We start from the raw sequence: 23157 nt of genomic DNA on the forward strand, positions 1-23157 counted from the left end.
ATGAGCAAGTGGAAGGGAATGGGGAAGAGGGTAAGGGAGCAAGAGAAGAGAAGACTTCGGGGAGCAAGCAGCCCCTTTTATAGTGAATCAGGCACACATGGTGGTTGCCAGGTAACTGTGGGGCAGAGCCTAGACTAAATGCCAACACCCCCCACTCCCAGTCGCCAAACCCAGGCCTCCCTCTGGGTAAAGCACTTAGCCACCTTTGTGGCTAAGTATGCATCTCCTGTAGGGGGGCATGCAAATGCTGACATAGCAGGAAGGCACACTATCCCACAGCGCCTAGGGATAGGGTAGCCATTTCATGATTTTCCGTGGCAGGCTTGTGTACTGTACTAATAACCAGGACTGTGAAACCACACCTCTACAACTCATCTTTGGGTCTGTTAGTCCCTGTTTAGGAGCTGTCTTAGTTAGGGTTTTACTGCTGTGAACAGACACCATGACCAAGGCAAGTCTTATATTAAAAAAAAAAACAACATTTAATTGGGGCTGGCTTACAGGTTCAGAGGTTCAGTCCATTATCATCAAGGTGGGAGCATGGCAGCATCCAGGCAGGCATGGCACAGGCAGAGCTGAGAGTTTTATGTCTTCATCCAAAGGCTGCTAGTGGAAGACTGACTTCCCAGGGGACTAGGGTGAGGGTCTTAAGCCCACACCCACAGTGACACACCTATGCCAACCTCCAGATGGTGCCACTCCCTGGTCTGAGAATATACAAACCATCACAGGAGCCAAATATGGGTGACACTATTCCCATTCACTTCAGATAGAGAACTGATGACAAGTGTGGATTCCACCAAAGTCCAGCTCCGTGAACTAGTGAGGTTTACGGGGGACTATTTACGTACAGGACTATGAATGAATGGTTACTTATAGGAGCAGGAATGACTCAAAGAGCTGCATCACCAAAACCCCCCAAAGATGGATGTCTTAGGGATTTACTGCTGTGAACAGACACCATGACCAAGTCAACTCTTATAAGGACATTTAATTGGGGCTGGCTTACAGGTTCAGAGGTTCAGTCCATTATCATCAAGGAGGGAACATGGCAGCATTCAGGCAGGCATGGTGCAGGAGGAGCTCAGAGTTCTACATCTTCATCAGAAGGCTGCTAGCAGAATACTGGCTTCTAAGCAACTAGGATGAGGGTATTAAAGCCCACACCCACAGTGACACACCTACTCAACAGGGCCACACCTTCTAATCCTGCCATTCCCTGAGCCAAGCATATACAAACCATCACAATGGGTGACAGCTCATAAAAGCTGGAACCCTGGAGCACAATGTATAACCTGGAGGCAGCTTTACAGGTTTGGAGAGTGTCCTTGTAGGTAGACCAGTTGTTCTGAGCCTGGTAGACCAGTTGTTCTGAGCCTCTCCCAGGCAGCTCAGATTGTCTTTGTTTCCTTGAGGCTGCTCAGATGGTCTCTTCTTTTTTTCCAGGCAATTGTGCTAGGAGAGGGAGGTACCTAGCAAACCTGGTCAGCTTTAAGGACTGAAGCTGTTTGTGTTGTTTGCTTCTGGAGTTTAAGCTTAAGCTCTCCTACAAGATGGACTATTTCATCTCCCTTTAGACATCTTGCTGTTTGGCCTTCTGTAAATATCCCATGTCTTAATGAGAATCCCCCGTAGAAGGAAGGTTTTTATGTCAGAAGAACCAACTATACAACAGATGTCTGGGGGAGCTTGGTTTACTTCCAGGTCAGAAAAGGAATCAGAAGATCAAAAGCAGCTTGTGGAGACCTACCTAGTCAGGCAAGGATGGGGAGAGTCCACAGAGCAGGAAGATGGTTGGCGATTGAGGTGAAGGAATGGCCTTCCTCCTCCAGTGACCCCCTCAGCCCCTCTGATCTGGGAAAGGGGAAGCCTGTGACACCTAAGCACAGGTCTGGGGCTGCCAGATGCTCCAGGCAGCTGAGTTGAAAGTGGCTCCCACCTGGGGAGCTGACCCTGTTACTGCTGGGTTTTCTGTCAGTATGCAGCAGTAATTCATGCTTTATTCTGCCAGCTGCTTGCTGGTTTGAATAAGAATGGCCTCCATAAGCACCCAAGGAGCTGAAGGGGTCTGCAACCCTATAGGTGGAACAACAATACGAACTAACCAGTACCCCGGAGCTCGTGTCTCTAGTTGCATATGGAGCAGAGGATGGCCTAGTTGGCCATCATTGAGAAGAGAGGCCCCTTGGTATTGAAAACTTTATATGCCCCAGTACAGGGGAATGCCAGGGCCAAGAAGCAGGAGTGGGTGGATAGGGGAGCAGGGCGGAGGGAGGGTATAGGGAACTTTCGGGATAGCATTTGAAATGTATATAAAGAAAATATCTAATAAAAAATAAATACATTTAAAAAATTAAAAAAAAAAAGGCCTCCATAGACTCATAATGTGAATGCTTAGGAAATGGCATTAGGAGGCGTGGCCTTGTTGGAGTAGGTGTGGTCTTTTGGGAGGAAGAGTATCATTAGGGGTGGGCTTTGGGGTTTCACATGCCCAAGCCAGACTTGGTGGCACTTTCTTCCTGCTACTTACAGATCCAATGAGTCTGTCTGAATGCTCTCATGCTTTCTGCTATGATGACATAATGGTCTAAACCAATGAACTGTACACCAGCCCCAATGCATTATTTTGCTTTGTTTTTGTTTTAAATAAGAGTTGTTGTGGTCATAGTCTCTTCACAGCAATAAAAACCTAAGACAGAACTTGGTACCAGGAACAGGGCATTGCTGTAACCGGCCTGACTATGCTTTTGTTTGGACGGATGTGGATTTAGGGATTTTGGATTAGAAAACCAGTTAAGTGCTTTAGTCAGGGTGGGGTTGGGGATGGAGAGTGTTAATGAGGCACGCCAGTAGGAACATGAAAGGTAGTGGTGCTGACAGTGATTGGAACTGCTGGGGCCTGGCTCAAGAGGCTCAGAGGAAAAGAATGTTAATATTAATTAATTAATTATTTAAGCCTAGAGATTGATCTTGGGATATTTTGGTGAATAATGTGGCTATCTTTTGCCATTTTTCAAAAAATCTGCCAGAGGCCAAATTGAAGAATTATGGATTAACAGCTTTGGCAGAGGAGAGTTCCAGATAGCCTAGTATCAACTGTATTGCTTGGTTATTAGTGTCGATACTTATGCAGACTTATAATGAATGAGCAAGGAAGAATGCAAAGTATACAGTTTGAGAAGAAAAGGAGCACCAGGAAGTGTAAACAGATTAAAGCAAAGCCTTATGCTTAAGTGGAATAAAGGAGGTGGTGACCTTAGGGTGAGACACCACCCAGCTAAGCTTCCATCTTGTAAAAAAGAATTAAAGAAAACCTGAGTTCCAGGCAGTGGTGGCGCATGCCTTCAATCCAGCACTTGAAGGCAAGGCACCTGGATCTCTGAATTTGAGGCCAGTCCAGTCTATGGAGTCAATTCCAGGCCAGCCAAGCTTAGACAGTGATGGAAACCAGAAAGCTGGTGAAAGATGTAACTGAACAAGGGGGAGACATGTTCCAACCCCAGCCAGCAGGAGAACTGGATAGCTTCTGCCACCCGATTCTGGCTTTAGAGTCAAGAACAGAAGAAAGGGGTTATGGGATCTCCTTCTGTACCTAAGGAAAGCTGCTGATGCCAGACATGTGCCAGAGCTGTCACTGCCTGGAGCCCCAGACAGGCTATGGTGTGAAGGTGAAGCCTGGATTCAGTGGAGACCCTGAGATGTTGGAGAGGTCAGAGTTGTGGGATCCCTGCTAAGGAAGCTGCAGGCTGGGTGTGGACCCAGCTCAAAAGGGCCAAGTATGTTGCAGCCAACAAAGCTGAAAGGAGTTGTAGATCTGAAGAGGCTTTGATGCTGGGAATTGAACTAGGGACCTCTGGAAGAGCAACAAGTGTTCTTAATCTAGGCTCCATCTCTCCATCTCCTTGAATTTGTCTAAAAAAAACCCAAAAAAAAACAAACAAACAAACAAAAAAAACAGAACTCTTTGCTTTGTTACAATTTAATATAAGATGGCCCGGCATTAAAGCTCAGTGGTATGACTCATGCCTATCATGCACGAGGCTCTGGGTTCAATTCCCAGTATGAAGTACATCCAACCAAGTGATGTGTGCCTGTAATCCCAGCACTCTAGTCCAAATCACCAGGATCAGGATGCAGGAGCCCAGCAAATGGCTGCATAATAATTTGAGGCTAGCATAGTCTGCATGAGATACCGTCTCAAACAAACAAACAAATCGGAAGTAGAATAGGCTATATCTTGATTTTTTTTTTAAATGGTGCTTTGTAGTTTTTCTTCTACTTGGAGCTGGGATTAAAGAAAAGATATGGTGGCCGGGCAGTGGTGGCGCATGCCTTGGATCCCAGCACTTGGGAGGCAGAAGCAGGCGAATTTCTGAGTTCGAGGCTAGCCTGGTCTACAGAGTGAGTTCCAGGACAGCCAGAGCTACACAGAGAAATCCTGGCTCCAAAAACAAACAAACAAGAAAAGAAAAAAGAAAAGAAATGGTGGCTGTGATGGTTTGTATATCCTTGGACCAGGGAGTGGCACCATCTGAAGGTGTGGCCTTGTTGGAATAGGTGTGACCTGGTTGGAATGGGTGTGTCACTGTGGATGTGGGTATAAGATCCTCACCCTAGTTGCCTGGAAGTCAGTCTTCCACTAGCAGCCTTTGGATGAAGACATAGAACTCTCAGCTCCTCCTGTGCCATGCCTGCCTGGATACTGCCATGCTCCCACNTTGATGATAATGGACTGAACCTCTGAACCTGTAAGCCAGCCCCAATTAAATGTTGTTTTTTTNATAAGACTTGCCTTGGTCATAGTGTCTGTTCACAGCAGTAAAACCCTAACTAATACAGTGGCTAAGCCTGGTGGTGTCTGTGCGTAACCCCAGCACTCTGGAGACAGGCAGGAAGATGAGCTGGTCAGTCAGTCCTGGTTACACAGCAAATTTGAGGCCAGCCTGAGCCACACAAAATCCTGTCTTATAAACCAAGTAGGCAAAGCAAAGAACCTAAAAGTGTCGCACAAGGAAAACAATGAGCGTAAAAGCAGCGGGCTAGTGCCCTGAGCCTCTCCCATGCACACGCACTGGTAAAGGAAGCATGAGGTTTGCGCTCACCGAGAAGCTGGATTTGGAAGCAGGGCCAGCCCTCCCTGCCCCACAATTTCAGACCTACGTATGTTTGTCCCAAAATGTCCTTCAAGGCCCTTTCTGAGGATGCCCCCCCCACCCCTCAATTTGTGGCAGGGAGAACAGAACAGGCTGAGAGTGAAAACACTGCCCTCCCCAGAACACCAGAGAAGGCAAACCATCTTCAGTAGCCATGGCATAGCGCTGCCGCAGTGGAGAGAGAGCTTATTACTGAAAGAGTTTGAGGGCTGACAGGCTCAGAGGCAGAGTGCTTGGCCTGGATGTGTGAGGTCCTGGTTTCAAGCTCCACATCACAAAAACAGAATGAATCGAGATGAAATCAAACCAAGCCCCAAAGTCTAACATCTGGCTGCACTTTCTCCAGTAATAGAGAGAGAGTAATAGAAGAGAGTAATAGGAGAGAGTAATAGAAGAGTAATAGGAGAGAGTAATAGAAAAGTGCTGATCCCCAAGAAAAAAAACTCACAAAACTGACCAATTGCTTACAGGAGGGGGTAAAAAAGAGCCTTAGAAAACAAAATTTATATTTTTTAAATATAAATTTAATGAAGTTTAGAGCAATGATGTTCTTCCTTTAATTTTTTTTTTTTGTCCAATAGAAACAAGTTACTGTCTCATGTTTGTTCAAACACCAAAACCCTTGGAAGCTCTGAACATGCATACTTCACTTCTGCCAATGACCTGAGGCCTGGCAGGCTCTTTTTTTGTTGTTGTTTTGTTTTTTTGTTTTGTTTTGGTTTTTTTCAGACAGGGTTTCTCTGGCTGTCCTGGAACTTGGGAGGCAGAGGCAGGCGAATTTGTAGACCAGGCTGGCCTTGAACTCAGAAATCTGCTTGCCTCTGCCTCCCAAGTGCTGGGATTAAAGGCGTGCACCACCATGCCGGGCTGTGGCAGGCTCTTTAGGAGTCATCTTGGACTTGCTGCAGTCAGGTCCCTGGTGTCAGACACACAGAATCAGACTCTGCTCTGAGTCCTCCAGGTACCGTAGGCAGACTGTGCCTGTCACTTTACTTCTTCACTCCCTCTGTCCTTCTTTATCTATGGACTTTTGTTTTTATCTGGACACAGCGCTCTCTCTGCTCTTTGCACTGGCTGTTTCACATCATGTGCCGTCAGTACGATCCTGACTTTCTGTCAGAGTTTTCTCCCCCAGACTTTCCAACTTAGCTCTTTTCTGGTAGAAAAAGTTTCATCTATATGTACTTTTAAAGAATGGCTGGCTTTACACAATTTGTATAATCCTATATACTTCCTTGAGGAAGGAAGGGTCCTGGACCCTTCTAATTTCCAGTTGCAGTTCTGACAGATTTTATTGTGAGTCTGATGTATCACTGTCAGGATCTTCATTTTAACAAAGGGTCTTGCTATCCTGCCCAGGTTAGCCTTGAACTCCCAGATTCCTGCGGTTACAGGCACACAGCACTGTGGCACTGCTCAGCAGCCTGATTTAGTTATAATGTTTCGTATTCCCTGTAGCTTTTTTTTTCCTGGCTGCCTTTGTCACTATTTTGGAGCTCATCCTCCCCCTACCCCACCCTGTTTATAGAGAGGATGCAGAGAGAATCCCTGTCCCTGCTTGCCTTCAAATGTCTTCTTTTGCCTCTTGGCACTATGGCTGGAGATGGAATTTTCATTCAGACTCATTTTGTCTGTACAAAAGTTTATGAGACTGGTTAAAACTAGGGATTTGTCTAAAAGATGAGTGAAATGAATGGATTTTCTTTCATGGGCAGGAGGGCAGGGAGAAGACAAAGGGGGGATCACACGGTTTTGAAGGAGAGGATGGGGGGAGAGCTAGTGTTCCACAGGAGCTATATTGTGTTGTTTTACTGATGCTTGGGGTGGGGGGTGTGCTGGGGAGATGGCTCAGTGGGTAAGAGCAATGGCTGCTCTTCTGAAGGCTCACAGCCATCTGTACAGCTACAGTGTGCTCATATACATAAAATAAATCTTTAAAAAAACAATGCTTTTGGGGAAACAAGTTCTCAAATTACTACTACTCTTTGAACTAAAGCTGAATTCCTCATTCTTTTAAGCATGTGATAGACATAGTGACCTATTTCTAATGAACAGATCAAAGCAGAGGTAAAAGTGTATGACTGGGGACCAGGCTGCGTTCCTCTTGGAATACTGGCTAGTTTTATGTCAGTTTGACACAAGCCAAGTCATCTGAGAAGAGGGAACCTCAATTGAGAAATTGCCTCCATAAGATCAGGATGTAGGCAAGCCTGTAGGGCATTTCCTTGATTAGTGATTTGTGGAGAGCAGGAATCTGACATTGGGCCATGACAAGGAAGTAAGCTCAGGCAGGAATCTAATTCTAGGCTAGAGCAAAGAAGTAGGCTTCAGGCATGAATCTTACTTTGTGCTAGGACAGGGAAGTAGGCTCAGATATCTTGGTTAGAAACTGTGATTGTGGGACTTTATTGCTTTGCTTGTTCCTTGATTATTTGTGTTTATTGTACAGCTTGACCTTATTACTTGCATGTAATTTAAATGGTATAAAAGCAGATTGGGAAAAAATAAACCCACCTCAGTCTCAGAACGGGCTGGGGTCATGCTACAATGTTGTTTAATTGTCTGTTTTCTTTTTAACCCTCACTCCTGCCCTGGAGAACCTGTTGACTGACTGAGCTGGCTTGGTCAGTGATTGACGTAGGAGGACCCAGACCATTGTGGATGGTGCCATCCCTGGGCTGGTGGTCCTGAGTTCTATAAGAAAGTAGCCAGGCAGTGGTGGCGCGTGACTTTAATTGCAGCACTTGGGAGGCAGAGGCAGGCAGAATTTCTGAGTTTGAGGCCAGCCTGGTCTACAGAGAAAGTTCCAGAACAGCCAGGGTTACACAGAGAAACCCTGTCTAAAAAAAAAAAAAAAAAAACACCAGAAAACAAAACAAGACAACAACAACAAAACAAAAAAGAAAGAAAAGTAGGCTGAGCAAGGCATGGGGACCAAGCCAGTAAGCAACCTGTTCATGGCCTGTTCATCAGCTCTGCTTCCAGGTTTCTGCTTTGCTTGAGTTCCTGCCTTAACTTCCTTTGGTGATGAACTGTGATGTGGAAGCATAAGCTGAATAAACCCTTTCTTCCCCTACTTGCTTGGTCATGATGTTTCTTGCCGCAACAGAAACCCTAACTAAGGCAAGTTGGTACCAGGACTGCAGTATTTGCTGTGAGAGACCTGACCATGTGTTTTAGTGAAGATTGTAAAGGACTTTGGAACTATGACTAGAAAAGCCATTGAGTGCTGAGACTTCAGTGGGATGTTCTGTTTGAGAGAAATGCAAATGAGAGAATACAAATGAGGCCTGGCTGTGAAGTTCAATGGGAAATATAAAGAATCTACTGGGGCCATTCATTTTGAGTTAGTTAAAGAGCCTGTGTTTCTGGTCAGCTGGGGTTGAAGAATTAATTATCTGTGATTAACAAAGTACCAGAACTACTTCAGTGAAACATTTGTTTTACTGAGATGCTCTGTGCTGGCCAGCTGGAGGTGAGAAATTAGCAGTGAGCAAGAAGATACCTGTATACCTGTCCAGGGCTACACAGAGAAACCTTGTCTCGAAAAACCAAAAAAAAAAAAAGAAGAAGAAGAAGAAGAAGAAGAAGAAGAAGAAGAAGAAGAAGAAGAAGAAGAAGAAGAAGAAGAAGAAGAAGAAGANAAAAAAAAGAAGAAGAAGAAGAAGAAGAAGAAGAAGAAGAAGAAGAAGAAGAAGAAGAAGAAGAAGAAGAAGAAGAAGAAGAAGAAGATACCTGTATAACTGAGGTGAAATCTTCTGGGAAGAGTTTCCTGTAAGGACACAAAAGGTTTAAGAGACAGTCAAGGTTGTACCTCATGCTGGCAGCTGAACTCAGTAGTGTAAGAGTCACCTAGAGTATTGGTTTTGAAGACATGAAGGAGTCATGGAGACCAGCTGAGGCTTGGCACTGGGAGAGGCCACTGGTAAAGGTGTGGCCTCAGTGGCAGTTGAGGGCCCAGGACTAAAGGGGTCACATAGAGAAGTTGAGGCTTGGCACTAGGAAGAAAGCCTATGAGAGGTTATTGGTGAAAGTACAGCCCAGTTGTAGCAGAAGCTCTCAGCATTTCGGAGATGCTTTCGCTGTCGGATGACCACAAAGAACAGCAGCAGCAGTAGAGAGGAGCCTGCCCAGCTTAGAATATGAGCTGTGTGTGCTGCAGAGGGCAGAGCCAGAGAAGTGACCCTTTGGAGGAGTACAGAAGATCATGAGTGAATTCCAGATAGTAGACATTGAATTATTAACACTGTTGAATTTTGGTTTTGCTCTGTTCAGATTGGGACTATATATTAGTTCTTTCCTCTTGAAGTAAGGAAAGTATTTACCTCAATGTTGGTTTGTATAGGAGCCCACAGTGGAGACTTTGAACTTTTAAAAGAACTTTTGGATTTTTAAAGAGACTGGATATTTTGCTAGGCTGTGGTGGTGCACACCTTTAATCCCAGCACTCAGGAGGCAGAGGTAGGTGGATCTCTCTGAGTCAGCTGGCCAATCTGGTCTACAGAGCTAGCTCCAGGACAAGCTACACAAAGAAACCCCGACTTGAAAAAAACAAAACAAACAAAAAAGAGAGTGGACATTTTTCAAAGACTGAATTTTTAATGTGTTTGAATTTGTAAAGACTGTGGGGGGCAGGGAGGGTATAGGGGACTTTCGGGATAGCATTTGAAATGTAAATGAAGAAAATATCTAATAAAAATTAGAAAAAAAAGACTGTGGGACTTTTTAAGTTATTTGTGTTTTAGATGTGATAGTAAGAATTAACATGCCATCTTGAGGATAAATGTGAAAGGAAAGGTTCTAATTGAAAATTGATGTGTTGACAAGGGGTCAGTTGAACTAGGTAGTTTTATGTCAACTTGACAGAAGCTAAGTCATCTGAGAAGAGGGAACCTCAATTAAGATGTCTCCATAAGATCAGGCTGCAGACACACTGGTAGGGTATCTTCTTAATCAGTCAATTATGGGGGAGGGTCCAGCCCCATTGTAGGCGGTGTCATCTCTGGGCTGGTGGTCCTGGGTTCTATAAGAAAGCAGGCTGAGCAAGCCACGAGGAGCAAACAAGTGTGCAGCAACCCTTTACGACCTCTGCATTACCTCCTGGGTCTAGGGTTCCTGTCCTGCTTGAGTTCCTGTCCTGACTTCTTTTGATGAACTATACTGTGGAGGCATAAGCCGAATACACTCTGCTTTGGTTATGGTGCTTCATTGCAGCAATAGAAACCCTAAGACAAGAGGTCTGATGGTTTCCACTTTCTGTTTCTAGAAATGGTTGCTTTGAGGAAAGCCAGTGCCATGTAGAAGTCTGACTTTTAATTTTGAACTTTAAAACAAAATAAAGTATGTGTGTGTGTGTGTGTGTGTTTTGCTGGGATATTTGCACTTGAGTACAGTTGTTGTGGGGGCCAGAAGAGGGCATTGACTCTTGTAGAGCTGTAGTTAAAGATGATTGAAATCTTATACACTGTGGGTGCTGGGAGCCAAGCTCAAGTCCTTTTCAAGAGCAACACAGACTCAAACCTTGACCATCTCTCCAGCTCCACTGCCTGACTTTTCTTGAGACCGCCATGTCACTAGATAGGCCAATCCAGCCATGTGGTAAGACAGAACCAGACATGCTCAACCTGCATCTGTAGCCAACAATATCCAACTATATGGACGCAGTGCCAGCCAGACAAAGAAGTGGGAAAACTATCTTGGCTTGGACAGTTCGTCCCTGTGAAGATGTATCGCTCTGGTGTTGCTTCCTAGGTCATCCGTTGCTATCCTAGGCACTCTTGTTGATGTCTTATTTGTCTAAGCACAGAGATGACTAATCCATGCTGTGCCCTAACCAACATCTGACTCACGGAATCATAAGTATATGCTACAGTTTATATCTTGACTGTCATCCAAAGGCTTGTGCTTTGTTAGGCTTAGTACCTAACATGGCAATATTGGGAGTGGTTGGAATCCTTAAGAGACGGGGGCCTGTGGGAGATCTTAAGCTAACTGGGGGAGTATGCCCTTGATGTGAAAAAATGGGACTCTAGTCTCTCTCTCTCTCTCTTCCCTATTCCTATTTGTGAGGTGAACAGACCTCTACTCCCAACTGCTCCTGCCACGCACGGTATGTTATGCCACCACAGACATAAACAACAGAACCATTTGGTTATGGACTGAAACTTCAGAATGGTGAGCCAAACAGAACCTTTCCCGTGTTTAGTGTGATTTATCTCAGGCGTCTGTCACAGGTTATAAAGCAGCTTACATAGTACACTAAGTGGTTGTTACTTTATGCTGGTTTTTTTTTGGGGGGGGTATCTTTTATGTAGCAGTAAACAGCTGTAACATACACACAGTTCATAAATGTTTAACTTAAAACCTTTCAAAAGTTTTATTTAATTTTTATTTATTAGCATGTGCCTGCATATGCATGCATGCATGTGCATATTCTATGTTGTATATGAAGGTCAGAGGACAACTCTTGTATGTTGGTTCACTCTTTTCTCTCTTCCTTTCTTCTTTTATTTTTACATTCTCTGTCTCTCTGCCTCTGTCTCTCTGTCTATATCTGTCTGTTTCTCTCATCTCACCCTATAGCTCACAGTGCCTCAGCCTCAGAGTGCTGGAATCATAGGTATAAACCACGGCTGGCTTTCTCTATAGCTTCCTTAACTAGTGCAGTTATACCTGGGCTTAATGAAAATGTATTGAATAAATGCTTCCTGCTTCCTTTCTTCCCCCTTTCCTGATTATCCATTCACATTTCAACCCTAAAAGTACTGTAATGATGCTATTAATCAGCCAACTTCTACTTTTCTGTAGGCTAGGAAGAATAATGGCTTGGCAGGTCTCAGGTAAAGGGGAACTGGTTTCCTTTGACCTTACGTCCCTTGGAACAGCTCCCTTGAAGCTATTCAAGGTGAAGCAAAGCAGTGGCTTTATAAGATCCAAACTCTGATAGTAACTGCAAAGTTAACAGCTTCAGGACACTGTGTGGCTCTGGAAAAACAGCACTTAAACTACAATGCTATGAGGAATTTGGAGAGGGTGAAATCTTAGGGTACCAATGGGGTTATCTAGCCTTGGGCATGTTCTCCCTCTCATGAGACTCCTCCTTGTAAGTCTCTTCAACCAAAGCCTAAAGTGGGAAAACCTGAGATCATCAAAAGTGAGGTCTGGCAATACCTCACAATGTCAGGACCAAATGCACCACCACCAAATGCTTTAGATTCTTTAGAAAATGTGGGCTGACATTATGGAAAGAGTAGGTTACAAAATAGTCCGTACAGAGTGTTCCCTCTTTGAAACCTTATCCTGCCTCTCTGCATAGAACCAAGCTGGGGAAGGCTGTTTGCCAATGTGTTATCTGTGGTTATATGAGGGGGCAGGAAGAAATTATTCCCAGTGATTTTAATTTTCTTTCTGGTGTGTTTCCAGATTTTCTACAATGGACATCTATTACTTTTTATGAGCAAGAAATGAAACCTTTTAAAAAAGCAGGCAGTTTGACACATGGCCCTTGTCACACTTGGTAAGCATGCAAGTTATTTCTAGAGAGAAAAAGAACTCATCCATGAAGTTCTGTAAATGGAGACTGTAGGGTTGTAGAACAAATCACACATTCATTAGCTTAAACCATAATATCTCTCTCAGCACCATTGTCTTCCACACTCCTTCTAATGTGGCCCATTAAACCCTGCTTAAAGCCGGGTGTGATGGCTCACACCTTTAATCCCAGCACTTGGGAGGCAGAGGCAGGCAGATTTCTGAGTTCGAGGCCAGCCTGCTCTACAGAGTGAGTTCCAGGGCAGCCAGGGCTACACAGAAAAACCCTGTCTCAAAAAAACAAAAAAACAAAACCAACAACAACAAAAAACCTCCCTCACAGAATCTTTTGCTCAGAACCTCACAGGGTCCATCAAGGTGGTGGCCAGAATGTATTCACATCTGGATTTTCTTTTTCTTTTTCTTTTTCTTTTTTTTAGGATGCAAAAAAGTATTTTATTTTTAAACTTCTAAAGTTTGAACACAAAATAGCCTAGTTTAGACGAGTTTCCAAGCTGAGTGCACTTGCATGGAGCTCAGTTTCTGGCTGATGAACAGTTCCTAATACCCTATGTGGGTGCCTACGTTCTCATCTGTGGGTGGTGAGCTGTTCAGCGTCCGCTGGTAACATCCCTTTTTGCCTTGGTAAGGGCTTAACAACCACTAGGCGTTGTTGTAGTCTTACACAGCCATTGCTGTCCCGAATGTCTCCTGCGAGGCATAAACCATGTACAGGAAGCCGTCTTCATCTCTCTCACTCTTGGACACTTCGGAGATGGGCGTGGACACACTCACCATGCTGTGCCCATTCACCAGGAGGAAGAAGGCTTGGTTAGCATTGAGCTGCAAGCGCCATCTAATTATCTTGACAAGCTTGCTCATGTTCACGTGATCAGGTACCAGGAACTTGGTCTTGTCCAGGACAGGCATCTGCTTCTCCCCCTTGTATGGCTCTATAATCACTGGGATCTTGGTGGGGTGCTGCTCCCGGATGAGCCGGACATCTTCCCACTCTTTGTTCAAAGCTCCGGCGCTGCTTGAAGGTCTTCTTGGACGGCATGGCGTGCAGGGGTCCCTGAGTCAGACGACCTGGCTCTGGCGACAATCACTTCCCTTGTCCACATCTGGATTTCTATAGTATTTTGTTTTCTTTTTTGTGATAGTTTGAATAAGAATGCACCCCACTGGCTCAAATATTTGAATGCTTAGTCAACAGGAAATGACACTACTTGAGGAGGATGAGGAGGTGTGGCCTCACTGGAGTAAAAGTGGTTTTGTTAGAGTACCTGTGCTCTTTTTTGATTAAGTGTGGCCTTGATGGAGTAGGTTTGGCCTTTTGGAGTAAATGTGTCACTGAGGGTGGGGTTTGAGGTTTCAAAAACCTATGCCAGGCCCAGTGTGGCTCTCTCTTCCTGATGCCTGTGAATCTGGACATAGAACTCTTAGCTACTTCTCCAGCACCATGTCTGCCTCTTTGCTGCCATGATGATAATGGACTAAACCTCTGGAACTGTAAACAAGCCCCAGTTAAATTATATATCTGTGATGGTTTGTATATCCTTGGACCAGGGAGTGGCACCATCTGAAGGTGTGGCCTTGTTGGAATAGGTGTAACCTGTTTGGAATGGGTGTGTCACTGTGGGTGTGGGTATAAGATCCTCACCCTAGTTGCCTGGAAGTCAGTCTTCCACTAGCAGTCTTTGGATGAAGACATAGAACTCTTAGCTCTGCCTGCTCCATGCCTACCTGGATACTGCCATGCTCCCACCTTGATGATAATGGACTGAACCTCTGAACCTGTAAGCTAGCCCCAATTAAATGTTGTTTTTTATAAGACTTGCCTTGGTCATGGTGTCTGTTCACAGCAGTAAAACCCTGACTAATACAATATCTATATGAGTTGTCATGGTATGGTGCTTCTTCAGAGTAATAGAAATTAAGACAGAAGTTGACAGGCCTTACCATGACTGTTGGCAGAATGTGGATTTTGTATTAGGAAAGCAGTTGAACACTTTAAGCAGGTTTGTTGTTGTTGTTTTTGTTTGTTTTTTGTTTTGTTTTGTTTTGTTTTGTTTTTTGAGACAGTGTTTTTCTGTGTATCTCTGGCTGTCCTGGAACTCACTCTGTAGACCAGGCTGGCCTTGAACTCAGAAATTCGCCTGCCTCTGCCTCCCAAGTGCTGGGATTAAAGGTGTGCACCACCACTCCTGGCTTTAAGCAGAGTTTAATGGGACACATTAGAAGGAGTGTGGAAGATCGGTGCTTAGAGTGACATTATGACAAAAGTCTAAGAAGTTTCAGATAGGAAGAATATTAGTGACCTAGAGATCATTCCAGGGACATTTTGACAAAGAATGTGTCTGCCTTTTACCACTGCCACACAAAACAAAACAAAAATCTTCCTGAGGCTAAATTGAAGAGTTTTGGATTAAAGGCATTGGTTGAGGAGATTTCAAGACAGCCTAGTATTGACTATTCACATGGTTTGGTGGCTACCCTGATAAAGATCTATAATGAAAAAGAGCAAGCTGAGGAAGGAAAAAATACAGAATGTACAGTTTGAGGAGAAAATGAGCACTAGGAAGTGTAATGGAGCTAGGACCAGTGCGCAAGGAGATAAAATGTTTAAAGAAAAGACCAGTGCTAAATAGAATAAAGGAAGTGGTGACCTCAGGACAATACTCCACCCAGCTAATCTTCCAATTTTAGAAAAAGAATTAAGGAAAAGCTTAAGCAGTGAAGAAGACCATCAAAACCAGAAAGCTGATAAAAATGTATTAGAATGAGGGGGCCAAGTTCTAGCCCCAGCAAGCAGGAAAACTTGGTAGCTTTGGCCATGTGGTTCTGGCTTTAGAGTTAAGGAATCAAAAAGAGAACAGTGAAATCTTTCTCTGTGGCTAAGGAAAATCACTGAGGCCAGGTGTGTGTCAGGTGTGTCCCAATATGGTGGCCTAGAGAGGCCATTGTGTGAAACTGTGAACATGAAGTCTGATTTCAATGGAGACCCAAAGGTGTTGGAAATGGTTGAGCTGTGGGATAGTTGCCAAGGAGAACTGTAGACTGAGTGTGGAAACAACCCTAAGAGAGAGAGAAAAGTGTGTGTTGCAGTTAACAAAGCTGAAAGGAGTTAGAGATCTGAAGAGTGCTTTGACATCAGACATGGAGATTCAGCATTTAGAGTTTCCCCAGCTGTTTTTCAATCTTACTTTGGTCTGGTATTTCCTCAGTATGCTCTGTTTCCTCCCTTTTGGAATGAGAATGTATATCCTGTGCCATTGTATGTTGAAAGTATGTGATCTATTTGATTTTACAGGGACTGAAGAGAATACCTTGACTCTCAGAAGAGACTTTGAACTTTGGATTTTGAAGTTGTCTTGAAATTGTGAAGACTATAGGGACTTTTGAAGTTGGACTAAATGTTTTTTTGCATTGTAATATGGGTATAAGCTTATGGGGACTAGAGAGTAGAATGTGGTGGTTTGAATAAGAAATGGTCCAAAGAAGCTCAGATATTTGAATGCTTAGTCATCAGGGAATGGCACTACTTGAGAAAAATTAGGAAGTAGAAAAAATTAGTAGGCCTTGTTGGAGGAAGTGTGTCACTGAAGGTGGGCTTTGTAGCTTTAAAAGTACAAGCCAGGCCTAATGTCTCTCTCTTCCTGCTGCCTGTAGATATGCATGTAGAACTCTTAGCTCCTCTCTAGCACCATGTCTACCTGCATGCCACCATGCTTCCCTCCGTGATGATAATTGATAAAAAACTTCTGAAACTGTATGCCAGCCCCAATTATATGCTTTCCTTTATAAGAGTTGTGTGGTCATAGTATCTCTTCACAGCAATAGAATAGTGACTAAGTCAGTTTCCATGTATTCCCCAAAACTTCACACACTGGAAACTTAATCTATAAGCTATTTAGAGATCATGTCTTTGTAAGATAATTAAAAGTATATGAGGTTACAAAGGTGAGAACCCTATGGTGGAATTAGTGGTTTTATGAGCTGAGACAGTCCACTATCTAACACTCTAACACCCTCTGTCATATTATGACAACAAATCTTTCCCAATATGGCACTCTGCTCTTGGACTTCACAGCCTCCAGAACGGAAAGGAATCTACTTCTTTTCCTTATAGGTTACCTAGTGTCGGGTATTTTGTTATAGCATTAAGAAATAGACTAGGAGGGCATGCCCAGCGCGGACATGCTGCCCCAGCCCTACCTAGATGCCAGCTGTCCCATGCTACCCACAGCGCTGGTGAGTTTCAACAGCGCCCCCAGCGCACCTCCAGGAACCGGAGCCTTGACACCCGCGGCGACCACGGCCGGGGTGCAGCGTCCAGCCTGCGCAAAAGGAAGGCATCCCCGGAGCCTCCAGACTCAGCTGAAAGCGCACTGAAGCTCGTGAGGAGCAGCAGAGGCAGCAGTGGATGGCAAACCAGAGCGAGGCGCTGAAGCTCACGATGTCCGCGGTGGGACTTTGTGGCGCCCGGACACGCAGCAGGGGGACCGCCTCCGCACCCTCCACCTCTGGGACCTCATTCCAATCAGACCACCCCGACGGAGTCAGCCCCTCAGAACGGTCCGTCCCCCATGGCTGCCCTCATGTCGGTAGTGAACAGTTTGGGCACAGCTCATTCGCCCAAGGACGGCAGTTCAGTGCACTCGACCACTGCATCTGCTAGGAGAAACAGCAGCAGTCCGGTGTCTCCCGCCTCCTTGCCGGGGCCGCGTCGCCTGGCATCACGCAATGGGGACCTGAGTTTACAGGTGGCACCCCCGCTGCCTAGCCCCCACCCGGGCATGGACCAAGTACACCCCCAAAACATTCCGGATTCCCCAATGGCCAACAGCGGACCCCTCTGCTGTACCATTTGCCACGAACGTTTGGAGGACACGCATTTCGTTCAGTGTCCTTCCGTTCCTAGCCACAAATTTTGTTTCCCTTGTTCTAGAGAGAGTATCAAGGCCCAGGGGGCGACAGGTGAGGTGTATTGCCCCAGCGGAGAGAAATGCCCCCTAGTCGGGTCTAATGTACTTTGGGCCTTCGTGCAGGGCGAAATCGCAACTATCTTAGCTGGGGATGTTAAAGTTGAAAAAAGAGAGAGACCCTTGAACCGCAGGGCAGCGACCTCCTTTGCCCTAGACCACCTCCTCTTCAATCTAGAGGGCCCTTCCTCCACCTCCCCTATCCACCAAGATGTAGAATTGTGAAAATAACTGCAAAAAGTTAGTCTTATGTATAGACATTATTTTCGTCGTATGTATTTTGAAACAGGTATGCAACTTCTTCATTTGAAGGATAAGCTGGTTTGTGTTAAGCAGTATACTATTGATTGGGTCTTTCGCACCATATTCGTTAGCATTTATTTGGTGGCAGAATGTTTGCCTAGGTACAGAATTAATAGCCCTTAGCAATGACTGCTGCTGGTGTGTATTTTTGTAAATGTTATGCACTCTGAAAGGAAAAACACACAAAAGAAAAGAGATTTTGTCGTTTTTGTTTTGCCAAGGCCAGTGTTGCTGCCTAAAAAAACCAAAAACCAAAAACCAAAAAAACATTGATACTATAAAATGGTAAAAAGCATCTTCTTTCTAAACAGCCTCAAGTGTTGAAGTCTAAACTTAATTTTGCTCTGTTCTGTTTTGTTTGCAAAATGGTAGGGGGGGTGTTGGGAGGGGATGGGTGTTTTTTTTCGTTACAAGTTTGTGAAGGGGGAAATGTTTTGATTTGTTTCTACTGACCTGAATGTGTTGGATCTTCCCGTAACCTTTTGTTTTGGCTTGATTGATGCACGGATGCTTTTGAACAGTACAGTGAAATGCTAGACATGGAGAACTTGCTCTGTTTGTCCTTTCTACATTTCTGTAGTTAACAGAACAATGTAATGTGACTTGCAGCTTAGTAACTTGTAATAAATTCATATTTATTTTAAAAAGAAAAGAAATAGACTAAGACAAATGGGAAGGATCTACATTCATGGGGGGGGGGGAATCTACTTTCATGTTCAGTCATGCTATTGGCAGAATTTATTTCCCTGTTGCTGTATGAAAGAGCTCCAGCTTCTTGATATCCTTTGGTTGGAAGGCACTGTGAGCTCCTTGAGGTCACTCATTTCTTTTCTAACATGACAACTTTCTTTAATAAACCATCAAAGAAAACCTTTAGAATATGCTAGCAAGATGCAATAGAATATGGTAACATATATTATGATTATATAGTATCACAATAGTTTTATATAATCTGACATAGCCATAGGGTGACATCTGATCATATTTGCCAGACATCATTGGTTAGAACTAGTGGTGAAAGTAACACTTCAATGGAACAATAGTATTATAAACTGAATGTTTTTCAACATTCATGTTGAAGATGTAATCCAGAAGGATTGTATTTGAAGATGGAACTTCAAGGAAGTAATAAAGATTAACTGAGGAAGAAGGGGTGACATCCTGACACAATAGGACTAGTGTCATTTTAAAGAAAAGATGTCAGAAAAAAATTTCTTCATTTACATATATCAAGGAAAGTCACACCCGGACATTGCTGAGATGGCAGTTACCCACAAGCTAGGAAGAATATTTCACCAGAAACCAAAGTGACTTTGTCATCATCATCACCACCACAGGATTTTCATGCTCCAGAAGTTTGAGAAATGAATTTCTGTTGTTTACACCACTCAGTGAATAATCTGTGCCATGGCAAATATGAACAATAGAAGACAGGTCAGTGGAGAAGAGACAGAGCCTGTCTGCAACATTCAATATTATGAGGTTCTTGAAATTCCATACAGAAGTTCTAGAAGCTTCTAGGAATATTTAAAGTATACAGATGCTGTGTATATTTGATCATTCTGTCGGCCAGTGTGGGCCTGGGGAATGTATAATGTATTCTTTTTTTATTATTATTTACTTTACATCCTGATCACAGTCCCCCTTCCTTCTCTCCTTTTAGTCCCACCCCCACAAATCCCTCCCATTTAATGTATTCTAAAGTTATTCCAATAATGGTATCTGATGACTGTGAGTAAGAAATATCAGGTTAGATCAAGCACCTCTGCAATCTAACTTGGCCATTTCCTAGCTATAGAACTTTAGATTGGTGCCTCCTTTTTCCAGGCAGAATTTCTTTATCTAATATAGCATAGCAAGTTTTTAAAAGCAAATATAAGCTAGGCAAGGTTATGCATGCTTTTACTTCTAGCTCTTAGGAAGCAGAGGCAGATCTCTGTGAGTTCAAGGCCAGTCTGGTCCACAGTGCTATATTCAAGCCAACCTTGCCTACACAGTGAGAACATGTCTTTTTTCTTTTTTTAAACAAACAAAAAAAATTAAATATCTTCTGGGACCGGAAACCCCTGTTTCTGGTCTCATTAGGAGGTCAATATTGTTGCCTCCTATTCAGGCCAAGTCCTGAAGAACTTAGTGTTTCAGGGATGTAGAAGAGTTTTAAACAAGGAGACAGAGATGGGGAGATATTGATACCAAAAGGAAAAAGCAGCCATGGTGTCCAATAATATACAGAGAAGCCTCCATGTGGTGACCCTCATGGCAAGGCCTCTCAGTTTTCGAAAGTCATAATGGGGTTGGGATGTGTGTGAGGGATGCTATGTGAGTAAGTGCACTCTGAGTAGAATTAAATGACCTGTATTAATACAAGAACATGAGAAACTTCCTATGCTGTGGAAGAAAATCTACCCCAGAGGTAATGCTGTGTATTTCTGAATTTAAAGCTTTCAAATTCTTATTCTTATTTATATGTGTGTGTGTGTGTGTGTGTGTGTGTGTCTGTGTATGCATGCATATATATGAATGCTAGACATATGTATGGAAGTCAGAGGACAACTTTTGGGAGTCAGGTCTCTCCTTCCATCTTGTTGAGGCAAGGTTTCTCTTGTTTTTGTTGTATTGCATATTCCAGGCTAGCTGGCCAATGAACTTCCAAGAGATTCTCCTATTTCTGCCCACCCCCCACCCCCATTCTATAATAGGAGTGCCAGGGCAGATGTATGCCACCACATTGTTTTTTAAATATGGGATCTAGAAATCAATCTCAGGCCTTAAGTTTGTGAAATAGGTGTTTTCATCTGCAGAGCCATCTATCTTTTGAGTCTTGACAGATATTGGATGCTTTTTCTTCACATGAAATTTTACCGTGCATCGGTACAAAACAGTGAGCCCTACAGGATTTGAGAACACAGCCAACACTGGAATATCCTCTCTGTTTAGACCTAGCACATAGAAATATAGAAATGGTTTCTTGTTCCATGTTGGAGGCCCATGTATGCTTCGCTGATTTTTTCTTTTCTTTTCTTTTCTTTTCTTTTCTTTTCTTTTCTTTTCTTTTCTTTTCTTTTCTTTTCTTTTCTTTTCTTCTTTTCTTTTCTTTTTTTTATTTCCAGAGTTGCCACCACGTGCACTTTATTGAATCCACTGTGGACAGATATGTGAAGGTAACATTTGCATACTCATAGGGTAAAGGGTCTAGGCTTCAGCCTGGGGTGGGGGACGGGGTGTTGGGTGGGGCAGATGTTGACCTTGGAGCACAGGGCAGCTAGAATCCAGAATGGGGTGTTCTTTGTGAAAACAACTGAAAGACTACCACAGAGGTGGTAGAGAAAATAATGATGCAGATAATGACCATAAGGATGCTGAAGATCAGGGAGCTGATATTCATGCACTTGGCAGTGGAGGCATAGGCCTGGGCTCCAATCACATCGCCCATCATCTTCCTGTCCCTAGACTTCACAGAGTAGGCATAGGCAATGAAGCCCAGGCAGCAGGCGTTGAAGAAGAGTGTATTGAACAGGGACCAGACCACATGGTCAGGCACCGATGCCATTTTGGGCATGTTGGTCACGGTGGTCCTCACAACAGCTGAGTTGTTGGGTTCCCCCAGCTCAGTCACCCCGTATTCCTCTGTTTCATAGCTTGGAGGAAGTCTGGCATTGGTGGGCAAGAAGGCTTGAGAATTGTGGCTCATGGTACTGACTCTGGAACAATCGCCCTGTCTGGAGGATGGCTGCTGCTATTGCTTCGCTCATTTTCTAAGTGGAAGAAATATAAGGAAATGAGAGAAGTAGGCATGCATTATGTTTTGGATATAAGTGGGCCCCAAAGCTCATATGTTGAAAGCTTGATGGCCAGCTAGTGGTGTTTTTGAGAGGTGATTTGCTCATGAAGATTGCAACACCATTGATGAATTCATAGTTAAATGGGCTATTGGGAGATTGGGTTTTAGCAGAAAGACACTGGTGGTGTCTTTTTGCTTCAGACTCTGTGACAGGGTCAAGGGACTATGGACTAAGACATTTCTTCTTTTGTATTGCTTTTCTCATATATTTTGACATGGGGTAGAAAGCCAGTGCAGAAGCACAGGTGGATTGTGACTTTTGCCTCATCTTCTCTCTGTTGAAGTATATTGTGCATTAGACATAGGCTCTCACATACGTTAGCTCTTACTTATGTTAGGCAAGTGTTCTTCTGACTTGTATCCTCCTCATCTTATAACTTTTATTTTGCAACAGGGTCTCTCTGTTGCTTGCCCAAGCTGGCCTCAAACTCATTATCCTTCAGCCTCTGCCTCCTCAGTCACTGGGATTATATGTTGGTCCATCACACTCTGCTTCTGAAACTGAAGCAAGAGTATCCAGTTATCATGAAATAGGTGCACACAGATGAGATGAGGCTTTGGGAGGGAAGTTGTTAGGATAGAATGCTATTTGATTGGGGCTCTTTGCCTTAAAAGACAGAACTGGGAGAGGTCTCTATTTCTAGGCAGATATACAAACACAGCCCGAGTCCTTGTTTCCTTTTTGGGCACCTCATGTATGAGCACACAGCAATGCACTTGGCAAAGAGCTAAGAACAACTTGGTATCAATTTACTTTTCAGCAGAAGCCAAAGATGTCTGCTATTACAGCTTTGAGGTTTTGTGAGTCCTTTTCACATAGTTCAGTATCATTGTTAAGTTTCCCGTAGTTAGATGAATTGGAGAACCCCAAAGTGGCTGGGGGTTAGGAGTAGGAGTGAACACTCTGAGCCAGGAAAAACTGAGAGGCCATGTGACTTGTGACTCGATTTCTCCAGAGTGTGGGCACAGTCTCTTCCTCTCACCACAGGCTGCCTGCTTCAATACTCCATGTCGACCCCGTGGCTTGGATTAGTCTCCTGTGCATGTGAGCATGTTCATATAGTATACTTTAAATGATTACATTGGAAAATGAATAATGTAGGGTCTATACAGAATGTGCTACAGTATAATTATGGTAGCACAAGGTAATCTGATTTAAAATGCTAATTCAGTGCTCTTCAGATGTAGTTCTAAAGACCATCATCATCTTTTGACCACGTCAGCAAGTACTTGTGACTGAAGTCAATTTCTTGTGGTCTTCACATGGAGAGAATGAGTGTATGGGTCCCCAAGTTCTTTATATTTAACACTTGATGAGTTCAGTTGTCTGTCTTTATTCCATTTC

General features: G+C 43.9%; 3 pseudogenes; 1 reads left to right on the forward strand and 2 right to left on the reverse strand.

The window, feature by feature from the left end:
* Window positions 1-13319: 13319 nt before the first annotated feature.
* LOC110306135 lies at window positions 13320-13743 on the reverse strand (annotated as a pseudogene).
* Window positions 13744-15664: 1921 nt separating this feature from the next.
* LOC110306239 lies at window positions 15665-17893 on the forward strand (annotated as a pseudogene).
* A 3340-nt stretch (window positions 17894-21233) lies between these two features.
* Window positions 21234-21701, reverse strand: LOC110306028 (annotated as a pseudogene).
* Between the last annotated feature and the right edge of the window lie 1456 nt (window positions 21702-23157).

This window comes from Mus caroli, chromosome 11 (assembly GCF_900094665.2).
Source record: "Mus caroli chromosome 11, CAROLI_EIJ_v1.1, whole genome shotgun sequence".
NCBI classification, from domain to species: Eukaryota; Metazoa; Chordata; class Mammalia; order Rodentia; family Muridae; genus Mus; species Mus caroli.